Source organism: Puma concolor, chromosome B2 (genome assembly GCF_028749965.1).
Source record: "Puma concolor isolate L17-30 chromosome B2, mPumCon1.1.hap2, whole genome shotgun sequence".
In the NCBI taxonomy this organism is placed as follows: Eukaryota; Metazoa; Chordata; class Mammalia; order Carnivora; family Felidae; genus Puma; species Puma concolor.
The window spans coordinates 113,948,064-113,974,516 of NC_141671.1; the positions used below are offsets into that span (position 1 = coordinate 113,948,064).

Genomic DNA, 26,453 nt, shown 5'->3' on the forward strand with positions numbered 1-26,453 from the left:
AGAATTAAAACTGTACATTTGCACATGACATTTCTATGTAGAAACTCCTGTAGAATCTACAGAAAGCTACTAGAACTGGTAAGTGTGTTTAGCAAGTTTGTAAGATACAAGAGTGATCTATTTAACCAACTATCTTTTATATACGAGGAACAAAAGACCAGGAAATGAAAACTTGAAAACAATATTATATAAAATAGCTGAAAATATGAAGTAATTAAAGGTAACCTCACAAAACATGTTAAATATTTGTACACTTAAAAAATTGTTGCTGAGAGAAATTAAAGAGAACTGAGTAGATGGAGAGATATATAATGTTCATGATTCAGAAGACACAATATTGTAAAAATGTCAGTTCTCCCCAGATTTATCTATAGATACAATACAATACAATCCTAATCAAAATCTCAGCAGGCTTTTTAAAAAGAAATTCAGAAGCCCTTCTAAAATATATATGGAAATGCAAAGGGCCTAGAATAAACAAAACCATTTTGAGAAGAATAAAGTTGGATGACTTATACTATCAGACTTCAAGCCTCATTATAAAGCTAGAGGAATCAAGAGAAATATGGTATTGTCATCAAAATAGATCATTAGAACAGAATATGCAGTTTAGGATATACCCAAAACTGAATGGTCGATATTTTTTTAATCATGTCTAGGCAATTCAGTGTAGAAAGGATTGCCTTTTCAATAAATAATGCTGTAATAAATGATATCCATATGCAAAAAAAATTTTTAAACACACAGAACTTCAACCTATACCTCTTAGTGTATATAAAAAATATTTTTAAAAAGATTGTAGACCTAAAAATAAAACCTCTAGAAACTATAAAACTTCTAGAAGAAAACATGGGAGAAAAATCTATGTGAAATTAAATTAGGGAAACATTCTGTGATGACACAAAAAGCATGTGTCACACACACACAAATAATAAATCTGACATTATTATTAAAATTTCTATCCTATAAAACATACTATTAAGAGATTGAGAATACAACCCACAGAATGGGAGAAAATATTTGCCAATTGTATAGTCATAAGTGACTTGCATCAGAATAAAGAGCTCTCAAAATTCAACAATTAAGGAAAAAATAGAAATACAGTCAAGTGGTTAGGACAGACTCTTTGCCAAAGAACATAAAAAGATGTAAAGTAAGCACCTGAATCAGTTGTTAGGAAAATGCCACTTAAAGCCACAGTGAGATACTGCTACATTTGACTTGAAATTAAAAACAAACAAACAAACAAACATCAAGTGTTGGCAAGGACATAAAGGAAGTGGGACAATCAGACAGTTCTGATGAGACTATTATATGTTACAAGTATTTCAGAAAAAAACAATTCATTAGTTTCTTTAAAAGTTAAATGTAAACCTCTTATCACACAGCTGTTCCACTCCTAGATATTTACCCAAGTCTATGTCAGTACAAAGAATTGTGTATAAATGGCCATAGCATTTTATTTGCAATAGCCAAATATGGAAAATGACCAAAATGTTCATCAACAAATGAACAAATAGTGATATATCCATACAATGGAATCCATACAATGGAATACTATTCAGCAATAAAAAGAATGAATGACTGATACACAGTAACATGGATAAATCCCAAAAATAATGACCCTGAGTGAAACAAGCCAGGCAAAAATTGAGTACATATTGCATGATTTCATTTGTACATCATTCCAGAAAATTCAAATCAATCTATAATGACAGAAAACAGATTAGTGATTGCCTGGAGAAATGGATATAGAAGGATTAAAAGAGGGTTACAGAAGACCACAAGTAAATTTTGGGGAGTGATAGGTATGTTCATTATCTTGAGTGTGATGATGATTTCACACTTTGCATACATTCACCAAACTTACCAAATTGTATGTTTTATGCATGAGCAGTATTTATGTCAATTATACCTCACCAAATCTGTTTTAAAAAGAAAAGCAAAAAAGTTCTTAAAGAATCACATTCTGATATGACATTTAAATAACTCTTTTAGCAGGATAATTTCTGTGCCCCTCAGTTTCTTTTGTAAATTTGGGTAATTATAGTGTCAATTATATAATTCATTGTTTTGGGATGTTTTAATATTTATTAAATAAGTTAATCTCTGTAAACCTCTGAGGGCTCCTAGAACATAAGAATTAGTTACTAGCCATGCTTAAAATGTCAGAAGGGGCAATAAGTTCCTCACTGGGTCTCATGGACAATGTCTTTCCTCATTTAATGAAAGTCTGTTGCTTTCTCCAGTGCCATGGAATAAGGGAAAGGGATCCAGTCTTGGGGTCTTTATCTGTCATAGCTACATTCTTTCAATTTAAAATTTTATTTAGAAAAACTAAATATAAATAAATAAATAAATAAATAAATAAATAAATAAATAGTAAAAGGGGCACCTGCGTGGCTCAGTCTGTTAAGCATCCAACTCTTAATCGCAGCTCAGGTCTTGATCTCAGTCATGAGTTTAAGCCCCGTGTTGAGCACTGGGGCTTACATAAAAAAGCCTACATAAAAAAATAAAAATTGAAATAAAACAGTAGAAATTTTTTTAGAATTACAATATTATTTAGATTTTACCTCAAAAGAATAGAATGCAAAAGACAGGTTGTATAATCATTTTAAAAAAAAATTTTTTTTTTTGAGAGAGACAGAGAGACACAGCATGAATGGGGGAGGGGCAGAGAGAGAGGGAGACACAGAATCCAAAGCAGGCTCCAGGCTCTGAGCTGTCAGCAGAGCCCGACGTGCTGCTTGAACCCACAAACCGCGAGATCACGATGCCAGCCAAAATCGGATTCTCAACTGACTGAGCCATCCAGTCACCTCTACTCATTTTAAATATATTTTCCATAGGGGTACCTGGGTGGCTCAGTCGGTTAAGTATCCAATGGTCTTGGCTCAGGTCATGATCTCATAGTTCGTGAGTTCAACCCCTGCATTGGGCTCTGCACTGACAGTTTCCTCTCTCTCTGACCCTCCCCAACTTGTTCTCCATCTCTCTCTCTGTCTCAAAATAAATAATTTAAAAAAAAAAAGACTTTAAATATATTTTCCATATTTTCTCGCTTTCTATTTAGATTTTGTGCCACCATTATACTTTTTACCTCAACAGAATGTCTCCTCTATATCCCTACACATAATAGATCCAGCGTTTTTTCCATTGCTGGTTATTACTCAGCAATTTTACTGTTGTTAAGAATCTTTCATTCTGGAATTCCTTCTACTCCTACCATCTCCTAAGTACCATAAGTTAAGTTTATAAATGTAAATTTCCATGGAGTGAGTACATCTTACGAAACAGAAAATACCACAAAAGAACTGGAGACATGCTTCACCCCAATCTCCAATTGCTGGCAATAACTAGAATCCTTTCATACCACACAAAGCTCTTTATTAACAGTATCACCGGGCTGAGATGCCATAACTGAGAGACCAAACTAAGTATGCTTGGTTTTTTATTTAGTCGGACTGGAAGCAGCTGCATTTCTGTTTGAATTGCTCCCTGAGCTCTCCTGCAAATATATAAAAGGATGTTATAAATAAGTTAGGAGTTGATGATTCTCATTTGTCAGTGAGGGCAGCCTAAGTGAAAGCTGCAGCAGGCAAGAATGGAGGCAAAATACTCGGAAATCCTTCATAATGGTAGAATGAGTTAATCATTCAGAGAATGAGAATACTCAGGGAACCTGAGGAAATACTTAAGGCTAAGAATAATACCTTTTCTTTGGGAGAGATGGAAAAGAGATACATCTTTTCTAAGATTAGGTGCAAGGTTTTATAACTTGAATCTCCAGGATTACTAAATCAATTTTAACACCAACTGACACTTAAAGCCTACAAGTATGTACATCTGTGAACATGCATGTGTGTGCCCAAGTGGGTTGTATAAGAGGAATAAAGAATATGCATACAGTCGGTTAAGCGTCTTTGGCTCAGGTCATGATCTCACTGTTTGTGAATTTGAGCCCCGCATCAGGCTCTTTGCTATGAGCACAGAGCCTGCTTCAGGTCCTCTGTCCCCGTCTCATTGCCCCTCTCCCTCTCTCAAAAATAAATAAACATTAAAAAAAAAAAGGATATGCGTAGCAGGCAAGATTTTACCAGCTAGCCCTTACTTACCTACCCTTCCAGAACATGGTTCACTCTTCCCACACCCTGCACCCCTCAGTAAGCCCTTCAGTTTCAGCAAAACCAACTACTTTCTATTTCCTGACCATGAACCTTAACATCCATCTTGTTCTCATGCATGTGAATTCATATTCCTTCTTTCTGAATTTCCATTCTTTATTTAATCATCAGTTCCAGTGTTGAATTATTTGAGACATCTCCAGTCTTCATAAGCTGAAGTGGGAACTTCCTCCTCTTTGTTCCCTTGATAGCACTTGATGCATGCTTCTGTTGTGGCCAGCTGTTCATCAAAATCACTGGGGTTGGCTCTTTCCAGAAGGAAGCTTTTGAAGACACAGGTCACATTTTATTTTCTTTTGTATCATTGGTGCTCAGCCAGTATTTGGCATTGTGGTTGGTATTCTTTATAGGCCTATGGATGAATGACTAGATAAATAAATGAACAACCCTGGGACCTCAAGAGGAAGAAAACAAGAACAATGCTCTAGGGGGTTTTAATGATCTGGTGCTGGCAGTGGTGACATCATGCTGGTGTCTGGCAGCTACTATAGCCCTTGCTGCCAGGACTCCTTGGGTCCCTTGGCCAATCCTGAGTTATGGGGGAGTATGGCTGGGTAATCATTTGCAAATGCTAAAAAGAAACACTTGATGCAGGGAAGAATCAGCAGCAAGGACTGAGCTGGAATAAGATGATTTCCATGGTCAAAGTGACCTAAAATCAGAGAGATGAAATAAGACAATGAAAAATTCAAGGGGAAAAATATAAGAAAGATTTTAATGAAAAAGACTGCAACAAAAAACAAAGATTTCACTAATTTGGAAAACCCAGGAGACAATATATATCAGGGAAGTTACCATGTTCAACTTTTTTTAAGGAAAATAAACTATTAGAATAATACTTTTGTGAAATTTACAAGAGAGAGAATTAATCCATCCAGATTTAAAGAAAAAAAAAGTCTTCTTTATGCTGTCGTAGTCCAGAAAATAGCCTAAGTTATTTTGAAAAATAAAAGTTTCTCTGAAAATATATGAACATCACGGAATTGTTCTTACCTGGTAGGTGTGATCACGTTTCCATTATGTATCGCTATATAGCAAGCTATCCCAAATTTCCATAATTTAGTGCTTTACAAAACAACGATTATTTTATCATTATTTCTTCTGGAATTTGACTAGACTCAGGCTGTTCTCAGTTGGGTCTTTAATGTGGTTTCAGTCCGAGGGTGGACTGGGCCAGCAATCTTCTAAGGCACGCTCAGTCAAACCTAGTACATGGGGGTGGGAAGGCACAAATAGCTGAGGGCTGGAACAGCCTGGGCCCTCCCAAATTTCTCTTTTCCTCTGTAGCGTTTCCACCTGGCTTCTCCAGCATGGTGACTTCAGGTGATATTCTTACCTGGTGGCTCAAAAAGCTCCAAAGTTGTGTATCCCCAGAGAGGTGGTAGCTCATTTCCTTTATGAATTCACAAACCACGCAATGTCCCTTCCACCACATCTTCCACCACATCTGTTTATCAAAGCTGTTACAATGACTCTCCTGGGTTCGACATAGACTTCACCTGCTCATGTTTAGATGCTTTAAACCATCATACACATTTTCAAGTACAGATTAAAACACACACACACACACACACACACACACACACACACACACATACAGCCAATTCCTTACAAGCTTTCAATTACTTGGGTGTCATGAATTTTCAGTATGATTCAGACATGCTTTTAAAACTGCTCATGTCTTGCTAATATGCATGACCTCCATAGACGTTTAAATGGAACTTTATCGAGTGAAAATGGTAATAAATTAATATGAGATAATAACTTCTTCATTGCCTATTTTTAGAGAGACTAATTCCTAGAGAGATTTTATAAAGTGCATATGATTGCCACAGGATTAAGAAACTCGTTCTGATAGTCTATCACAGGCAAAGGTTGCTTGGGAAACAGTAACTGCCAACTGTTATGCATCCAGGGGCTTGTTTGATGAGATAACTGATTTTTCTCAGTCCCTGTTCTCTATTTACACACTGCAATATCTCTGGCGAGATTCCCACATGTAGATTTTCTATTTATGCCTTACTTTTGACTCTCTTCAGAAAAATGACTAAAGCTGCTATCACGTCACAGCAAATCAAAATAAATTCCTGAAAGCTAAAGCGGTCACCAGGATTACTTTATTTAAAAACATTTTTGGGGCACCTCGGTGGCTCAGTCAGTTGAGCGTCCGACTTTGGCTCAGGTCATTATCTCACATTCATGGGTTCCAGCCCCACATTGAGCTCTGTGCTGACAGCTCAAAGTCTGGAGTCTGCTTTGGATTCTGTGTCTCCCTCTTTCTGTGCCCCTCTCCTGCTCGTGCTCTGTCTCTCAAAAAATAAAATGAAACATTAAAAAAATTTAAATAAATTTTTAAATAACTCACTATTCATTGTTACCACTACAGATACCCTAAGACAGTTCTTATTTTTTTCCATTATTGTCTCCTAAGTTCTCCCCCTCCACATGAAGTTCAATACCAGAGATATACTATATATCTGTCTATATTATATGTATAGGTGTGCTTTAGACATAAAAACAATACTTTTTCATGCCTCAAGACCTAATTTTTTCTCCTTGAGAGTGATATCACCTCTATTGAAATGCATGCCCTATAGATATATTTTTAATCTAATTATTTAATTAAAATAGCAAATCAGAAACGCCACTCCCATCTGAGAAATGCACATTTAAATATTGATATTTTCAAAGTATTTGTGTCTAACACATCTATATAATTGTGTTCATGTATCTAAATATCTGTGCGTAATGCCCAGAGATATTCCTACTACCAACCAAAAAAAAAAAGAAAAAAAAGCCCAGAAGGATAAGTGATCGATTTCTGTAGTTCAGACACAATGTCAGAATCAATGTTCAGAAAAAGGACTTTGAGAAATATGGGAAATAAATGCCATTAGAACACACAAGCTTCTTGAAACGCCCTTCCTAACCTGAATAGTGATCTTTGTGAAAAGCAAATTTCAAAAAGGCGATCTAGTAGGCTTTTCAACTTTGTACATGTCTTGAACATCTAAACAGTGTATTTAGTGCCTTGTTTCAGATCCAGCCATGCTATAGTCATGTGGAGCCGCATTCCACATCACACAGTCAAAGATTTGCTGAGTCAGAATGTTTACCATGTACCATTAGCAATGAACAAGAGTTTAATCTAGACTTTGCCTCTCACCCTAGGAATGTGAGTTCTGGCCTGTGATTGTCAAACCATGTATGTGTCATGCGTGGGTGTTCAGATGCGTGTTATAGCATAGATCCTCGGTGTATAAATACATGCACTTCCAATCTTAGATTGTGCTGAGCATGGTTGGAGGGCTGTATTTAAGATTATTAGGTTTGAGTGAGCCACTGAATAGAGGAAGACACGTTTGGATTAAAACAACAGCAAAATGAACTGAATCTGCTTCCAGCCTCTGTTGCCACCACTGGAAGAGTCAGTGGTCCATGTGAGGGAAACATGGATTGATCTGCCCCGACTAGACTTCATCGTCACCCCTCTGAGAGATCTTTCCTGAACCCTTTCTCTGTCATCCCAACAACCAGCCACTCGTTTCTCTGTGTCTCAAAGACACCAGTGTGCCCTGTGCCTGCAGCTGCCGTTGGAACTGTCTTCCTTGTAGGTTTGCCTTCCTGGCACCCATCTATACGCTAATGAATGTGGGAGCCCCTAAATACTCAGGGCATCTCAGTTATCTTTGTGTCCCCAGTTGGCAGCAGAGTGATGCACTTGTAAAATATATCTGAAGAAAGGAAGGTGTACTGGCAGGTTACTCTAAATTAGCTTCACAGATTTTCCTCAGAGCAAACCTGCTATGGCCTCAATGTCAGCTCCTAGCACTGACCATTCTCACTCAGAAGACACAAGCCCTGAAATTAGGTGGTAGAATCATTAGTCTGGGCTGGGCCACGTTTCCTTGCTTGTTAGAACAAAAGCATAATTATATGCCATAACTCCACTCTCCCCATCTTTGTCACACAGAAGACTCTAGAGAAAAGAAAGCTGACAGAATGTCTGTCAAAGGGGAGAGAATTTGTATTTAGTTAAGTCCCGATTGTATTTTTAAGGCTGCGTTAATACCTTTGGAGGGGCAGTCCTCCTCAGCTACAGGACAGAACTTGTCTCGTTTTCTATCACCAGCCCTATGACTTCATATAGAATTCCAGAATTCTGATAAACTGTCATGTGGAAAAATGATAAAGTGATTTATGCTCAATTTTGCTAGAAGGGAGAAATGCAAGGGCTGTCAGTCTGGGTCTTGAGAACAAATGAGTTACAGTTCATGAGGCAGCTCAATAAGGCTATCATTTCCCATCAGTTCCCATCACTGACAGCCAAGATTTACTAGTGAGAGAATGGGAAGGGGGCTGAGATTTGGTGCCAGGTGAATCAGCACTATTATTCCATCAGCCAGGCTCATATAGACAAGAGGCTACCATGAATATTTGATGGTAGCATTTTCCCAGAAATGTTTGTGAAACGTAGCATCACTTTTCTCCCATTTGCTGGGAACCTCTTCACTCTATCCACATGCGTGTGCATCTCTTTGAAAAATGACCACTTGTAAACCACAAAGGCATTTGGGATTGTTTGTTTTTGCCGCTCCGGCTGGGGGCGTGTTCCTCTTGGCAGTCTGCGCAGACGATACGCTAATTCATTGTCCCCCGTCCTCATAGGATGAAGTGAAAAATCCCTCGTCTACCGAGATGCTATATACATTTCATCTGTCATTATCCATCTGACACAGTGGCAGTGAGCGGACAGCCTTCAAGCCCCCTATGTGCTCAGAGAAAACAGACTTTGATCTATGGCATTTGCTGTGTTCTCTAGGAAAACAAAAGGAGGTGGTTGGGGTGGGGGGGGGAGTTAGATTAGGCCTAAAAATAGTTTGTGTTTTATTTTCTTTGAATTAGAAATACATAACTTTGTACATTCTGAATGATTACAGGGCTCTTTTTCTTGAGACATTTGTTTTCAGAGGGTGGGGGGGGGCTTACCTCAGGACATTTCATATGGGTCTGGTTATTTTTAGAAGGAAAACCACTTAATCTTTGTCCTTGAGTGCTAGGGAAATGTGTTTCTAAAATCTCTAGGGGGAAGGTTAGTGTTTATTTTGTATTTCAAAATCATCACTAGATGATTTCAAATCAGCCTTATCTATTTCATCATTTCCTCAATTGTAATCTTTAGTGTACTAATTCAAAAAGAGAATAATGGGTGTTTTGTGAGCATATGGAAAATTTAGAGCATATGAACAAGGGGGAAGTTTTTGAACTGCTGGGTATTTTGTTTGCCTTTCTACAGGTACTATGTAGGCAGATCCCTTCATTGAATTATGAACTTTAAATTCTCTTAAATTTTCTGAACATTCAGTCTAGTGAAATATGGAACAAAAATATATTCCTCTATATGACTACAATGCTGGTTGCTGAGCACCAGTCATTCCTGCACTGAGTTCCTTAATCAGTTAGCCCTGTGGGTTTGAGGCTGCCTGAGCCAGGCGTTTACGTGGGGCAATAGTGTGAGTCTGTAAGATAGCGCGTAACGTCAAGTATATGAAGAAAGGTGGGCAGAAAATTAGAAGCTAAGGAAATAAAATTTTCGAGTTTAAAATTTTTTGTTCAGTCATTCAGCTAATATTCCCTACAGGCATTGTCCTTGCTAGTCTGAATAGAGTTTCCAGTTCTCTTTAGCTTATACATTGATCAGAAGAGAGAGAAATGAAAACAAAGTATTGAGAAAAGTTTCAGAAAGTCAAAAGTATTCTGAGGGAACTAATGAAAGTGAGGTAAAAAAGAGTGGCTATTTATTGATTTTAGCTTGAGTCAAGGACATTTCCCTGAGGCTATGACTTTTAAACTAAAATCCAAATGACTGGAAGGAGTATGGCATCCAAAGTTCTCAAGAGGAGCATTCCCAAAGGAGGAATTGCCTAGTACAGTAGCCCTAGGATAGGAACTGATTAGCATGTTTGAGAAATCAAAAGAAAGCCAGGGGTCAGACCAAAGAGGTCTTGCTAAGCCATTAAGCTGTTCTACAGTAAAAGCCCTCAAGTTCTCTCTCTGGATCCAGGGAGTCAGATACACTTAATAAAGTTCTTTTAAAAAAGGAAAAGGATTGGGGCGCCTGGGTGGCGCAGTCGGTTGAGCGTCCGACTTCAGCCAGGTCACGATCTCGTGGTCCATGAGTTCGAGCCCCGCGTCGGGCTCTGGGCTGATGGCTCAGAGCCTGGAGCCTGTTTCCGATTCTGTGTCTCCCTCTCTCTCTGTCCCTCCCCCATTCATGCTCTGTCTCTCTCTGTCCCAAAAATAAATAAACGTTGAAAAAAAAAAATTTAAAAAAGGAAAAGGAATGTTCTGTTGAGTATTCTCAAAAACCATTATTGCTGATGTTTAAATGAGTGTTTATAATGTGCCAAACATGGTTCTAAGTGTTTTATATATATTAAATCTTCTAATCCTCATCATAGCCCTGTGATGTCAGTGTTTTTATTAACCCTCTTATTGTGCAGGAAGAAACAGAATCATGGAGAATTTAAATGCACTTCCCACAGACTCAGAGCAAGTGGCTGAACTGGGATTTGACCCAGGTTGTTTGGTTCCAGAGCCCTTGTCTTTATTGGGAGACTTGTCACAGACTTAGAAGTCTTTCCAGGATATTTTTTTCTGAATGGTGTGTAATATACAACTTATGCCATGGAGTCAGACAGTAACAAAATGTCATGTTTTTCTGAAATGGTTCTCCATAGGCTTAGTGAATCCTTTATGTTAAAAAGTTTCAAGGTCAAAGATTCTTTTTAGTCCATAGAAACCCAGTATCGTTTGGTTGCTGGAAATGTAGTCTTCAGAAATAAAAAATCTAAAAGAAAAATACTAGATTAAATGTAAGTATTTTCTTCATAATTCGTGAATGCAAATCCCCAATGTAAAGTTATCTGTGAAAGAAATACTTGATTTTATTGCTTTTTAATTTTTTTTTAACGTTTATTTATTTTTGAGATAGAGAGAGACAGAGCATGAACGGGGGAGGGGCAGAGAGAGAGGGAGACACAGAATCGGAAGCAGGCTCCAGGCTCTGAGCCATCAGCCCAGAGCCTGACGCGGGGCTCGAACTCACGGACTGTGAGATCGTGACCTGAGCTGAAGTCGGACGCTTAACCGACTGAGCCACCCAGGCACCCCGATTTTATTGCTTTTTAAACTTAAGCTAACTACAACATCAAGTCAAATGATAGGCAATTTTTATTTTGAATCCATGTATTTTTTTTCTTTCTGTGTTATCAACAACTAAAATATTGTATTTTAAGTGATTCTAAGTGATTCCAGTTGGTACATTGAAGGAAATTCTATGCTGAATGTTGCGTGGCTTGGTTGCCTATATACTTTTATTACATGACAAAATTTCATTTATTAAGAAAAAAAAAACCCTATACAGTATCAATTATCAATGCTTCTGTTCCATAAGATCAGTTCAGATGCTTTTCTTAGCCCCTTCTTCTAAAGCTCAAGAAAGAAACACCAGAAATGAGGATTTTTTCAATTAAAAACAGTCTTCAAAATGACAAATGCTTATTTTTATACCATTACAATGTCATAAAATACAGTATGCTTTTGTACTCATTAAATTCAGTGCTGATCTAATTCCAAATAGTCAATATGTGGGAATAAAAGTGGTTTTAGGATTGTGTCCATTCGTGTAAACATATGACTGCTTTTAAGAAGACATAGAAACAAAGCTAAATAAATTTTCATCCCCAGAGTTAGAATTCAGTACAAATGAGATTCCTCTTCTCTCTCCCACAGCCCACTCCCATCTTCCCTCAGGATATTTCCAGAACCCACCTCTCCCACCTCCAATGGCACCTCCTTATCTCCTTCCTGGTCTATCATTGGCCATCTGTTTCTGTTCTCAATGCAGTGGCCAGAGTGATCCTTATCATTATAAATCATATCATGTCATTCTTCTGCTGAACTCCTCAAATGGCTTTCATCTCTCTCAAGGGAAAGTCTACAATGGCTGTAATGTCTCTATGATCTGCCATGGCTCCCCATCCCTTTTGCTATCACTGTATCTCCTTATTCTCTTCCCTCTCACCCTGCTTTAGCAACACCAGCCTCCAACACTCTAGGCACACCCTGTCTCAGGGCTTTTCCATTTAATATTTCATCTCCTTCCTTTAGGAAATATGTGTGACTCACTCTAAATCAGATAACTCTCCAGTGACTCTTACCCTAACCACCCATTTTAAAGTCGTAGCCCCTCACCCTTACACTCCCAAATTCAGGTTGCTCTGTCATATTTTTTTTTTCTTTAGCATTTAGCACATTCTGTCATATTATATAGTATACTACATACATACATGATATATTAAGATTACTTACCCTAGAATATGAAATCCAAAAGGCCCCCAGTGGCCTCAGGCTTGGTACAAAATAGGTGTTCAATGAATATTTGTTGAATGCTTAAATCTTTCCTTTTTCTTTTCAAAGATGTTTCAGTTTTATCAAGTGTATAATTATGAGTTTTAACTTTATACATTTTGCCAGTGAATTGATCACAAGCCATTCATGCCTGTGATGCTACTTTCCTGGTCTTTCTATTCATTCTCCCCTTCCCTACCCTCCTCCTTGTGTTCCGCTCCTCCCTTCCTTTCTTTCCTGCTCCTCTTTCTTTTAGATCTCCACCTCCTCCTTTTCTCTATCTCATTCAGTAACACGGAGAAAGAGTTAAGAGCTGTGAATTGTAAAGAATGAATCAAAAACTGTGCTTCCTCTCGTAGAGCTCAGTCACATCTAAGGAACTTAAAGTGAGACTTTGCAGTGCATTGGGTTAAGTGACTAGGACAGGGTGTGTGCCTCCTGCAGAATTGGGGGAGGGGTTACGCAAATGTCCTAGTGTGATGAGCTTTGAACTGGGTTTTAGAGAACAAGTGATTTTTTCCCCAATAGATTAAGGATATGGTAGCTGAATTTTAAAGATTATTTGCTGATGTTTAGGTTTTCTTTTTTAATCACAATTACTGGTCCAAAGTAAAGTTCTTATTTTCCTCAGTAGTTATTATTTGTATCATTTTAACTTGCAGCTCATCAGATCTGGAAATACAGGGTGTGTGTGTGTGTGGCAAGAAGGTCAATTGGCATCACATTTAATGAATACATTTATGCCTGGCCTTCTATATGACTATCCAGTGAGTGAAAATTTTACAGGAATAGCTTTCAATACACATAACTTGTCATTGTTTATATCACTATTATAAAATTTGATACAATTCACATTTTTAGATAGGAAGAAAAAATAGAAGTTGCTAATAAGCATTGAGCTACAATAATTGTCTCAAAATTTCCAAAATTTTATTTTTAATTTATTTCTGATTCTGTAATTTTTTTCCCAAATATTTCACCTGATAAGCACTATGCCCACTCAGCTTCAGAAAAAAAGGAACAGACTATTTGTACCAATATTATTTTCTACCATGTGGAAGATAAAAGCTCACTCTAGCTAATTCAAGATTCTTATATTATCAATTATTCTTTTTCTCTTTTGCATATTCAACCTCTAGCTCTGTATTTGGTTCTACCTATTGACTCTTACATTGAAGCACTAACCCCCATTATGATGGTATTTGGAAGGCCTTTGAGAGATAATTAGATTTAGATGAGGTTATGAGGGTGGGGCCTCCATGATGGAATTAGTGTCTTTATAAGAAGAGGGAGAGAGACCAGAGCTCTTGGTCTCTCTGTTGTGTGAGGACATAGCAAGAAGACAGAGTCTAAAGCAAGGAAGAAGACTCTCACCAGGAACCAAATCAATGTGTACCTTGATCTTGGACTTCCCAGCCTCCAGACTGTGAGAAATAAACCCCTACTGTTTAAGCCACTCAGTCTATGGTATTTTGTTATGGCACCCTGAGCTTCTCCAGCTGACTAAGAAGGAAATTATAACCAAAAAAAAAAAAAAAAAGTGCCCCACTCTGTTTTTTGCTTTTCAGCTTCTCTCCTTCCTTTGACAACTGAACTTGTGACCTTCTCCTCATGCTTCTTCACTCTTTAACCTGCTCTTATGCAAGTAGGTTTCCACTCCAAGAAACAGCTCTTGGTGATGTCACCAATGACCTCCATGTCAGTAATTAACATTAGTTTTTCAGTTCCATCCTACTTGTTGTATTAGCAATGTCAACATTAACTATTTTCCACCCTCTCCTTTTTTTTTTAATTTTTATTTAAACTCTAGTTAGTTAATGTATAGTGTAATATTGGTTTCAGTAGAATTTAGTGATTCATCACTTATATAGAACACCCAGTGCTCATCACAAGTGCCCTCCTTAATGCCTATCACCCATTTAGCCCACTCCCCCCACACCACCCTTTATCAACCGTCAGTTCTCTATCATTAAGTCTCTTATGGTTTGTTTCCCTTTCTTGTCTCTCTCTTTTCCCCCTTCCCATATGTTCATCTGTTTTTTTAATTTATTTTTATTTATTTAAAAAAAATTGTTTTTAACGTTTATTTTTGAGACAGAGACAGAGCATGAACGGGGGAGGGGCAGAGAGAGAGGGAGACACAGAATCCGAAGCAGGCTCCCAGCTCTGAGCCATCAGCCCAGAACTCGACGCAGGGCTCAAACTCACAGACGGCAAGATCATGACCTGAGCTGAAGTCAGAGGCTCAACCGACTAAGCCACCCAGGCGCCCCTATTTTTATTTATTTTTGAGAGAGAGATAGAGCATAAGCAGAGGCAGAGAGAGAGGGAGACAAAGAATCTGAAGCAGGCTCCAGGCTCTGAGCTGTCAGCACAGAGTCTGATGCAGGGCTTGAACCCATGAACTGTGAGATCATGACCTGAGCTGAAGTCAGATGCTTAACTGACTGAGCCACCCAGGCACCCGACATCTGTTTTGTTTCTTACATTCCACATATGTCCACTCTCTCCTTCTTGAATCATTTTTTTCTTTGTCTTTTAGGACACAAAAGCTATCTATTTTTTTTTTTTTTCTTCTGGGAATGCTTCCTCAATGTCTACTTTAATAAATGCATTCTATTACCCAGTTACTAAATCTCAGAGTTAGTAGAAGCTTGGTCCTAAACTGCCTTCTTTCTTTTCATACTATCATCCTACATAATTTCATCCCTATATGGAGCTTCAGTTACCATTTACTGATCTACCTAGATGGTTTCAAAACTGTATCTCTAGCACACACTTCTTTTCTCAACCCTAGAATGACATATAAAAACATTTTACATGACATCTCTCCTCAAATGCCTAATGATATCTCCAAAGTTAGTGTTAAATAATTCCTGATTGTCACATATACACTTCCCCTCTAAAGAAATCTAACATAGTTTCTCACATATACACTTCCCCTCTAAAGAAATATAACATGGCTTCTGCCCAGTGGTTTTGAATCTCATGAATGACATTAACCAATCACTGGATTGCTGATCCGAGAACCAGAGTCACTGCCCAGTCCTCATGTTTATCTTAAATCTAAATACTACAGATTTCACCTGCTAAATGTCTCTCAAATTTATCTATCCATCCACTTGTCTTTATCTCTAACATTACCACCCCCATCAGTTTTCTTACATGCTCAGGAGCTTATCATCTCTCATCATTACTCCTTCATGTGGTAGACCTAATGGTACTTTCAAAAGCAGCTCTTATAATGTCAGGTTTTTCCCCTACTGCTTCTAGGATCTGTACTAACCCTTTTAAAATTCCTCCAAACTCCAGAAAGTCTGGATCCCAAACCCCTTCTCCTTGTTTAATTTTGTTTTTAATCAAATTTACATTTTAAAAGTAGGATACATCATTCACTAATGTACTGTGTAGGGGAGGAAGAACTTCCCTTTACCCAATTAAGTTCTGTGGATGGACCTGAAAATTAAACTGATGTAAAACAGACCAACAGGAGAACAACATACAAATTTTATTTAATATTTTTATATACACATGGGAGTCTGCAAAAGGAAAATGAAGACCCAAAGAGAAGTTAGAACCAAGAGCTTATATACCTTTTAAACAAACAAACAAACAAACAAAAAATGAATGATAAATTTGTGGAGACGTGACAAAAGGGTTTGGGTTAGGGGCAATAAATGTGGGACCGTGACTAGGAAATATATGGGAAAATTTATGGAGAGTAAGGGTTATTTTGCTAGGTTTGTTTGGAGAGGTCCATTTTGGCATGTACTTCAGTTTCAGGTGATAACAATGTTCTTCTATTTCTGGTACAGGAAGGGCACCTTTCTCATGGGAAAATTTACAACATGCTTTTAGATACAAAGGGGAGAGCCCTTCCTGCACCTGTCATTTCTCAAGTGCCTTCAGCCCAAAATAATCCATACACCAAAGCAGCATATTTTGGGGTGCCATGTTCTGAACCACTCCCACTACTACAAAAGAACAATTGCCTATTCAACTATAACATGATGCTTATTTTTTATAAGGATTATAAACTACATTCCAACTTAAGTGATATAAAAATGTGAAAAAAAGAATGTTTACCTTATACATGATGAAACAATATGGTATTTCTTCCGATTCCTGTGCTTTGTTTCTGGTTTTGTCTTCTTGTTTTCTCTACTTTTTAGGTAGGGTTCCCTAGGAAACATGCTCTGAAGAAGATTTGCATGCAGGAAGTTTACTGGGATGTGATATCAGGGGCAGCATCTGGAGGGGATCTGAAAAATCATGTTTGGATAGAGGGTGAAACTGAACTGTGTCACATCAAAGGTCTTAGACAATCCTACAAATATTTCTGGAAGTAGGATGAACTTTCATTAATATCTTGAATTGGGCGAGTGGCCTAGACCTTATATATCTTCACTGACCAATCACTGGTTGTGGAATCCTTAGGGAGCAGGCATGAACTTAAGTCAGCCACCAACAATCCAAGCAGCTAGACAATGAGTGCTCAGTCCAGAGTGCATTGGTGAATCTAAGAAGCACACCGTGGCATCTACTACAGTCCACGCTCTCCTTTAAGTAAGTTATGGAAGAACTCTTTTGGGATTCCAGTGGTCTTCCTATTCCTGAGAAAAACTTGCATGAAGGTGGCAAACTGGATGTACTTATACCCCTTTGGCTGTAGCTAATACTGAGGACATAACTGATACTTCTACTCTCATTCTCAGATGGTACTTCTGGTATTTGAGATGGCTTTCCGGATGAGGTATCTGAACACCTGGTTATTATGTTTTTCTAGGGCCATGAATGCTGCACTTTTTCATTTACTATCAAAATTAGGGAATTGAATACCAAGAAATATCCAACTGGACACCTGATTTCCATATATATTACTCTTTGACCTCTTCTAATGATTGGTGTCATTTAGCCCTTCCAAGATGTAGACTTTTATCTTTACCTGCTAGTTTTTTAGAGCAAGGAGTCCTAGGTAACTGGGCAACACCTAAAGCTTGAGATATAATAAGACTCTTGTTGTGTTCTCTGATATAAGTGTACCCTTTCTGAAATCAAGACCTGGAAATCCTTAGAGTCCAGAGTTGTGGAAGTAAGAAGCACATATTCCTCCCCAAATGGTACACTGGGAACAATGGTAGGTAGGCACATTCCTCGTTCAACTCGCTAATTCATAGGCACATGTATTCTACTTAAAGAGGACACAGTGCCATATACTAGTACTTAATTTAGGGTATATACTGTCATCCTTTCAAGGTATCATCTCCAAGTTCACACTCAGATAGTTTTGCTTTAACAAGCCATTCTTCCCTCTGTAAAGCTGATGGCTTCTGGATATTTAGTATATGATACAGCCAATGGATAGTTTATACCCATTACTGCACTCTCCTTCTATATAAAGTGAATCAATCCAATTTGATTTTATGCAAGATTCTTTGTTAATGAATCAAGCACTAGAAGTCCTCAGATAGTGGTGCTACTGAGTCTCTCAGAAAAGAATAACTCATACTCAGAATCTGTGCAATTTCAGTCAAGATGAATGTGGTAGTTTAAATATGTCCACAAATTCTTTTATATTCTTCATCCAAAAGTGGAGTCTAATATACTTTCTCTTAAATGTGGCATGATTTTAGTCATTTGCTTTTAATGAATAGAATGAGGAAGAAGTGAGGTCATATGATTTCCAAAGCTAGGTCAGAAAATATGACATAGACCTGCTTAGTTTTCTCCTGATTTGGGGACACTTGTCTTTAAAAACCACCACCATGCTCTGATAAGACCAAGCACCTACCTAATTGAAAGACCACATGATGGAGTTTCACCCTAGCTTCAGCTGAGGTCCCAGCCAACAAGTCAACATCAACAACCAGATGAATGAGTGAGTGAGTGAGTGAGTGCTTTCAGGTGCTTCCAACCCCTACCCTTTGAGGTCCACTCATTTATGTGCAGTGAGCATAGAAGAGCTGATGATGTATGAGAAAAACAAATGTTACTGTTTTAAGTTAGTCAGTTTGGGGATGATTGTCTGTGTAATAATAGATAACCAAAACACTGAATTACTGCTCCTTCTGGGTGGAAAGTATCCAATATAGTCACCTTTCCACCATATTTCCTGGTATGTCTCTGCAAAGGATAGTGATTCATTAGGGGATGAGTATTTTCTATTTGAACCAGATTAAATATTTGACAGTGACTGTAGCTGAATAAGAGCCTATGTTCTTGGGCCCACATGTAGTTTTTACTTTTGCTACCAAAATCACTTTGCTTATGCACACATAAGATTAGCAATTGGGATGCCGATGCTGAGTCATACTGTCTACTTGGCAGATGCTTTCTGGTGGTGTTAAGGATCTTTACACATTGTGTCTATTCCCATATATCCATCCACATGCCTTTATCTTTAACCTCCTTATCCCTCACCATTCAACGTTTCTCCTTCCAGATCCCTAATCAACCAGCATTTGCCACTGCTCATGAGTCAGTTTTTACTCTTACCTTAAGCCACTTTTTTAATTAATTTATTTATGTTGTGTGAGAGAGAGAGAGAGAGAGAGAGAGAGAGAGAGAGAACGAGTGAGGAAAGAGCAGAGAGAGAGAATCTCAAGCAGGCTCTGCACTGTCAACGTGGAGGTCGACACAGGGCATGAACTCATGAACCATGAGATCATGACCTGAGCCAAAATCAAGAGTCAAAGGCTCAACCACTGGGCCACCCAGGTACCACTTGAGCCACTTATATTTTCAAAAAAAAGTGCTCAACCAGGTGTACTCCATATCTTTTAATTATTGGAAAATTTCCCTTTGTCACTGTATTTTCCAGTCAACCCTGAGTGGGGCTCTAATGTAGTCAATGTTCATTTTTGTTTTCCACTCACATACTGAGCTGATCCATTCAAAATCCAAGATTGGCTTTTTCCCTTCTTCTGTCAGCTGGTAATAAGGGACCTCCCATTCAGTCATGTGAACTGAGAGGTATTAATTGTTCATTAATGGTGGGTGGCATTAGGGTCTGAGATACCTGCTCATGCATCTTACTTGTAACCTCTGGTCTTACTTCTGCCCAATCCCTGAAATACCACTTCCACTCACAATAGACAGTTATTGGACCCACCTGAATTTATGGTTTTGTAGTTCTAGTAGAACATGATAGGCACTTCTGACATTTTATGTCCTATATTCAGGCTCTCCATTTTTACTTGTCCCAGTAGCAGCTCAGAAGCTCCATTTTGGCATGGTCTTGCAGATTGCATGGCTTTGCTCCAAGACCCTAAGATTTTATATTATGATTTTGGGGGGAAGTTTACCACAGGCTGAAACTGGCTTTTCTTGCGACCAATACTCTTAATATCATAAGGTCTTCAGGGTCCTATGGTCATAGGAGCAGGGCCACTTATACCACTGCCTGGTTCTATTCTAGGCCTCATTCAAAGCTGGCAGCATTTTATATCATATGGTAAATGGGTTTGAGTAATATTTTCAAGCACGAAATATGCAACCTTCAGAACATAATGAGGGATTCCCAGGTGGTTAAGTCAGTTGAGCGTCTGACTTTTGATTTTGGCTCATGTGATCCCAGGGTCATGAGATCAAGTCCCATGTCAGGCTGCATATTGAGAATTGAGCCTGCTTAAGATTCTCTCTTTCTCCCTCTGCCCCTCTCCCCTGCTTGTGCGTGCTCTCTCTCTCTCTCTCACTCTCTCTCTGTCAAAATAAAAAATAAATAAAAAATAAATATTTAAAAGAGAACATGAGGAGGCATACAAGGTGTTGTTATTCTTCTTGGTAGTGACAGTTGCAAGATGTAATAATTTACTCCTTACTTTAAGGGAATGTCCCAATTAAGCCACAGACCAGTATACCCCCAAAACAGTTCACTCAGTGTGTCCTTCCATCTTTGCAGAGATTATTTCCTATCATGCAATATATACTTTCCCAAGCCTCCAATGTGTTTGCTACTTTTGTGGATCTGTTTTGGTTGACATGATGTTATTGATATGGTTATACCAATTTAATGGACCATTGAGATATTCTATGGAATATCCAGATAATCCAGTTTCCCTCACTATATTTGACAAAAGGCAGAAGACTTCATAGGTCTGGAACAAGGCCATGAAATATACTGTTTCTGATTCTCATTTCTGACTGGGATAGAAAAGAATGCATGTGACATTCCAAAGGCAGTGTCAGCCTGCTCTACCAAAGATATTATATCTAGTATGGTGGCTTTAATTGGTGATACCACTTGTTTCAGTTTTTAATAATCTAGTGTCATCCTTCAGCATTCATTTAGCTTTAGGAGGGTCCAAACTCATGAGTCATGTTGGGATATGATAGGACAGTCAAAAGGTTGGCTCTAATCTTTGCTATTCCTATAAGCAGTGATATTATTCTTCACTTACTCTCTTGATAGAGGCTTCCACTTGGACTAACTCTTATAGTACTTATCCCACACACCAAGGAGTATGTTGGGAATTTTCCAGCTACGTAATTATACGTTTAAAGACTAGGCATATAACTATGGTTGTGGCCCTTGACTCCCAAGATCTTTGCAGATGCTATTTCCTCTCTAGAGATGATGTCCATTTCCCTCTTTGCTTCCTTGACTCTTACTTATACTTTAAATCTCAGTTCAGAAAAACCTTCCTGAATAGGTAAATTTTTTTCATCATAGGCTCTTAGATGACCTGTGCACAATAGTTTTGATTTTATAATTATTTGCATGATTATTTAGGGACTGTTTATTTGCCTGACTAAATTATAACTTCCATGAAATGCAAGGAGAATATTTGTATTTAAAGCCTTTACCATACTACCTGGCATGCAGTGGTATTTAATAACTTTCATACAGTTAGTTTATATAGAAGGAATACAAGAACACATTAATAAATTAGGAGCTGCACTAGAATTTTGACTAGAGACCTCAAATTCTGTCTCATAAAAATAGATTTGTAGAACCCTCAAATTAAAAAAAAGTTAATTAGTACCTGCTACATAGTATGAATTACCTGCATTATTTGATATATTTTTGACAAAAATTAATGTTCTCCAGATTGGCAATATTCTACATATTTTTGCCAAATTCATGTTTAACTAGCTTGAATAGCTCAAAATCACTTTAAGTGCCTAACTAGGATGGTTGTACTATAATATTTGAGACTTTCAAGTTATCCTTAGCTTAAGACACCCATATAAGAACATTTGAGGGAAATCAAAGTAACCATGTTATATATGCTGTTAAATCATTTAATTTGGTGTATTCATTGTTGTTCAATATTACGTATTCTAGTCTAAACTTTTCTTATTTTAGACATTATATTCTTAAAGTAAGATTTCATTCTATATGTGGTATATTTATATTATACACATTGTAGAACATATTAAGTCTAAGAACATGAATTTCTGCCTCCTAATATTTTTGTATCTCAATAGAATTCCAAACTCAAAATTACACAAGAAGGAATAATTTCTCATTGACAGAAATGTCTAATTCAAAAGCTTTTTTGGAATTGATGAAATTGAATTTAAAGGCAGTTCATGTTAAGCATGAATCCTATAAATATTTTTATAGAACTGCTCAAAGATGTATGTACAAAATTTGCAGTGTAAAATTATGTGTACACAAGGAAACTGAAAACGTGCAACTAGCCATAAAAGGGAATTGTTAAAAACAAAGAACACACACATACAATAGAATATATACATTTTTGCTCTATTTTGTTGCATTTTGTAGACTGAGACCATTATAAAGAATACAGTTGGGTATAAAAAAAGAGAACACAATAGGCATGAGTTATAATATGAAAAGCTCTATAACATATGCTTTTAAGTAAAAAAGCAAGATATAGAGCAACACTATGTAGAATTGTCCCTTCTGTGTGAATAAAACTTTTGAGAGGGATATGCAACCTTGTTTATATTTCCTGGGGAAAGGAATTAGGAGCTGGAAGGGAGAAGATGCCACTCACTTCTTTTTTTTTTTTTTTTTTTTCCTTTCTTTACTATATGAGTTTTACTTATTTTAATTTTTTAATGTTTATTTATTTTTGAGAGAGAGTGAGAAAGAGACAGAGCGCAAGCAGGGGAGGGGCAGAGAGAGAGAGAGATGGAGACACAGAATCTGAAGCAGGCTCCAGGCTCTGAGCTGTCAGCACAGAGCCCAATGCAGGGCTTGAACTCACAAACCATGAGATCAGGACCTGAGCTGAAGTCAGACACTTACCAACTGAGCCATCCAGTTGCCCCGTATATGAGCTTTTAATGTACATGAATATTACTTTTGTAAAAATTACTTTAATTTTAAAAACATATTATTCCACTACCCCAGAAAACAAAAACTTTAATGTAAATTTCTCTATATATGTTAAGGAAGGAAGTTCTAGAATGTTATCTAAACACTTTTTATTTTATATTTTATTTCTCAGGTAATTCAATATTTGATTTTTCTCTAGAAAGCCAACCTCCTAAAAGAATCAATAAGACTCAACCATTATTTCAATATTGAACATGCAATCAAGGTGTTTTCCAGTTGTCACATCATTGTTATATCAGGTTTCAGAATCTCATGCAACAACACTCTGTGATTAACACCTATAATCTCTTACAATAACAATTATATAACAGATTCTGAAGGAAGTATTAACTGAGCACCAAATATTACTGCTAAGTGGTGGGATCGTTAAAAAAAAAAAAAAACACTGCCCCGGCTTGGTATGCCAGGAATGGGTGCTATGTAGCTTCTTTCCTGCCTTTACAAAAAACATATATATTCATTATATTCATATTAGTACAGTTTTAATATTAGTACATATTAGTACATTCATATAGTACATATATTCTTATTAGTACATTTTTTTGTTTTGTAAGAGTTCATCAAAATCAAAACAAAGATGTGTCATTTTCATTCAATTTTATATGCATTCAAAATAAGGGAGAAGGAAACCTTTGTGAAATACAGTTGCTTACCTATTTGGGAAATAACTGCCTGGCATTGGTCTTGTTGGGTGTCTTGGTCTGTCAGGGATGCCACTGACTGAGATGTGGCAAGACCCACATTTTGTTTATTATTCCCTTTGTCGTGAAAGCAAACACTGTTATATTTTTTGTTCTATATATTTTTGGTTGTTTCTCTGTGTTACCTCTATAAGAGTGCCAATACATGAGGAATATTCAATAATTGGGACTATTTCTAGTGGTTCATGTTAGTTTAGGAATTTGGATCCCCTTTGATAAAAGCAAAGCTCAAGCCTCTCTCTCTAAAACCATACATTCAAAATACATGCATTTTATAAAATTTTATTTGATTTATTTTTCTTTTTTTAGTCTTTATTTATTTTGAGATTGAGAGAGAGAGAGAGCACAAACAGGGGAGAGGCAGAGAGAGAAGGAAAGAGAGAATCTCAAGCTGACTCTGTGCTGTTAGCCCAGAGTCGGACCTGGGGCTCCATCTCAGGAACTGTAAAATCATGACCTGGGCTGAAATCAAGAGTTGGATGCTTAACAAAATGAGTCACCCAGGTGCCCCAGTTTTATAAAATTTTATAAAGTGTCAGGTTGTGTGTGTAGATATATATACATCTATCTATCTATCTATCTATCTACACTATACACTGTACTGTAAAGGCAATAGGATCTCTATGACATCTTGACATGTCACTTACTATACATGAAATAACATCAATTTCTTTGCATGACATATGTGACCTTTGGTTATCTAGCTTCTACCAATTGTTTTCAACTAAGGAGGATTCTGCCCACTTAGGGACATGTAGAAAGGTACGGAGGGAGACATGTTTATTTTTACAACTGTGGTGTTGGTACTGGGGATCATATGCTACTGTTATCTAGTGGATGAATAGCAGAGATTCTGTCAAAAATCTGCTAAAAATGAATAGGGTAATCCTAAGAACAAAATCATCAGGTTCAAAATGTCAGTAGTTGAGATATGCTGGACTACTGTTAACATCTCACTCAGTCTCCTATCCACACATAATCACTTGCCATTCTCATGAAAATTTCTTCTTTCTACAATGCCCTTCCCTCTTCACCATATGGTCACTTATATTTAAAGTATTTCCTTTTAGGTGACTCCTCATCAGTGTTTGCAGAGAACTCTGATGTGAGGGTCTCCATTGTAACATTAAATTATAGTGTTTACTAACATATATGTCTTGCCCACCAAACCTTGAGCTTCTCCAAGCAACTGAAACCCTGACATCTCGTAGATGGTAGCCACTCAGTAACAACTTGTTGAACTCTGACTGAATAAGGACCAATTTTAAAGGTTGGAATACATTTGACTTTTGTTTGATGTTTTCATGAGAGATGGATGAAAATTCTTTGACCAGTTGCTCTTCAAATGGATCCAGGAGGCTGACTATTGTGATATTGGTTGGGGGTGGGGGGGGGGGAGAGAAGAGGGAAGAATAACCTGTTATAGGAAATAAAATTCCTATCACAACAAAGAAGTGCTCAGTTTGGCAGTTAAATCAGAATCTATGCAGTTCAAACCATCAGAGATTCTTAAATACAGAGAACAAACTGAGTGTTGCTGCAGGGGAGTTGGGTGGGGGGATGGCCTAAATGGGTGATGGGCATTAAAAAGGGCACTTGTTGGGATGAGCACTGGGTATTATATGTAAGTGATGAATCACTGGGTTCTACTCCTGAAATCAATACTACACTGTATGTTAACTAACTTGAATGCAAATAAATAAATTTAAAAAAAAGAATCTATGCAGATGCAGGTGTTTTCTTATGCAAAAGATGTAAAATACAGTGGTTGAATGGTGCTTTGGCAGCACAGAAAGGATACAAGAATAGATCATGGAATCTTAATTGCCTTCAACTCTTCTAAGCATTCTACTATCTCGGTAGTCATTTCAGTCAGGCTTCTGCTTAATTGCCTCCATCTCTGCAGGGTACAGTAACGCTGGGATTTTTTTCTAGGACTGAAAGTTTTTAGATGCCAATGAGTTTGTGGAGGTGTAACTGAAACTCACTCTCTATTCCTCACCCTGTGGCACACATTAACACAATGGCCTTCTGTTTCCACATCATTCCGTGAAGTGCCATCAACTTTTCAAGCCATTAGGTTGCCCTTTGCACTGGAGAAAATTTGCTCATATGATGTGTGAAGTGAAACTCTTCACTTTCTCTAAGGCAGAGAACTGTTTTGAGTTTCCATTGCAATGCTGTATATACTGGACTTGTTGAACACCTGTATTGAGTTCAGGCTCTGCCATTTGCCAGTTGAATGGCACTTTGATTAGCACTGAATGTCAACTGAATGGCACTTTGCTACTTTTGGCTTGTTTAACTGTAAGGTGAGGCATTGGAATACATGATCTCTAAGGTTACTCATAGGTCTAATTTTCTTCAATTCTGTGACTAGTATCCACAACGAAAATCTCTGCTCCAATTTTGTATGTGCACATAAGGGTTTGATCATGGAATGACTCTAAGCCTAGTTGATCTTTAAATAATTCATCATCAGACCTTCCTGAGAACCAGGCTAAATTTTTGGCCACCCAAATGAGGTTGCACTCAAATAATGACCCACACCAAGAGAGAATTGTCAGTCTTGTTTGATAACCAGTCAAAAAATATCTTTCCTTTATTGAAAAGATTTCTCCTTCTTGTCCTATATCTAGTCCCTACAATCCATATATTCAGGGAAGCTGGCCAACCAACAGGACACTGTTTTCCTTTGTCTGGCTAGTTAATAAATTTACCCTCCATATGAACTTGTTTTGTGCTTTGGTTAATATTTCCACAGCATAGAATCAGGAAATATTAAGGTCAATGGAAGCTATACATTTTCCTTTCCTGGGGTGTTTTTAAAGCAGCATTAACCAT

At 37.5% G+C, this 26,453-nt stretch overlaps 1 protein-coding gene across 6 annotated transcripts in view; it reads left to right on the forward strand.

Moving 5' to 3' along the window:
* NKAIN2 (sodium/potassium transporting ATPase interacting 2) overlaps positions 1-26,453 on the forward strand; it is a 1,006,832-nt gene that overhangs the window by 614,366 nt on the left and 366,013 nt on the right. The window lies entirely within an intron of this gene.